We start from the raw sequence: 957 nt of genomic DNA, 5'->3' as shown, positions 1-957 counted from the left end.
TTTTTTTTTTTTTTTTGCTGCTCTCACGTTGGCTGATTTTGGTTTTATTTGTCGCATACGGCCAATGTGGGATTCCTCCGACGCGAGAAACCTCCCCGCTTGTGTCCCCGTGTTACATCGGAGCCACTATCTCGCTGTGAAACGGCGATAAATCGGTGAATTTAACTTTGATGCGTCGCCCGACCAATAATAAACAGGCCCGCTGCGGTTAGCTTCATTAGCTAGGGATGTGGCTAACGCTAACTCCAGTGTAGTAACACCAGCAAACGCGGAATATGTTTTATTTACGCCAGTGCCACTGAACAATTTGACGTTAGAGCAACGATAGGGGTGTGAACTGTCAGCCATTAATCATTTTAAACCCGTAAATTACGTAAAATTCCCAGTGAAAGCCGCTGAGTTAGCTCGCTTATTAGCAGCGGACTTGCTAGCCAGGTTAGCTTTGCTGAGAGGTTTTTTTTTTTTTTGCACGTCGATTTGCAACAATGATCAATAACGTCGGATGCGTTTGTTGCAGCTAGTGGCTTGTCTTTAAAAGCCAGCGACAGCTTTCATCGTGGTTAATAAAACAGCAACGTTATGCGATAGTTTCCAGGGTTTTTATTATATTTTTAAATCATTAGTGGCGTTGCATTAGCTGCTAACAGGAGGCTACCGAGAGTGTTTCCTAGTTCATCAACATTGTTGTCAGTCACTTTTTATTCTCGTCTTGCTCATTCACAGAGCAGCACACCAGTAAATTACACTTCTTTGACGTTGTGGAACAAACCGTGTAACACATTTTTGGATATTCAGGGCGACATTTTCGTTTGTCTTCCACCGCGGTGTGAAATTAGCAACTAGGGATTTAGTTTATGTCCTGGTGAAGTAAATTAAGTAGCACCAGTTATCCCTGTGGTTTTCTTTTGGGTGCAACCTTTTCCGAAAGTGTACTTGTTTCTTTAAAAAGTTGTTTTT

General features: G+C 42.3%; 1 protein-coding gene across 8 annotated transcripts in view; it reads left to right on the top strand.

Annotated features, from left to right (window-relative positions):
* Positions 1 to 957, top strand: part of pum2 (pumilio RNA-binding family member 2) — an 18,356-nt gene that overhangs the window by 2,647 nt on the left and 14,752 nt on the right. Inside the window, exon 1 of one of the 8 annotated variants that reach the window (XM_035678718.1) lies at positions 137 to 155. The exons of the other annotated variants lie outside the window; for them this stretch is intronic. The gene's annotated coding sequence lies outside the window, so the exon portion shown is untranslated. Of the gene's footprint in view, positions 1 to 136; positions 156 to 957 lie in introns of those variants that run through there. 8 annotated transcript variants of the gene reach the window in all.

The sequence above is a fragment of the Morone saxatilis genome, unplaced genomic scaffold (assembly GCF_004916995.1).
Source record: "Morone saxatilis isolate NCDOM2014 unplaced genomic scaffold, NCSU_SB_2.0 Contig7, whole genome shotgun sequence".
Classification (NCBI taxonomy): domain Eukaryota; kingdom Metazoa; phylum Chordata; class Actinopteri; family Moronidae; genus Morone; species Morone saxatilis.
Note: the sequence above shows the minus strand (reverse complement) of the source record. Positions and strands in the feature narration are given on the sequence as shown.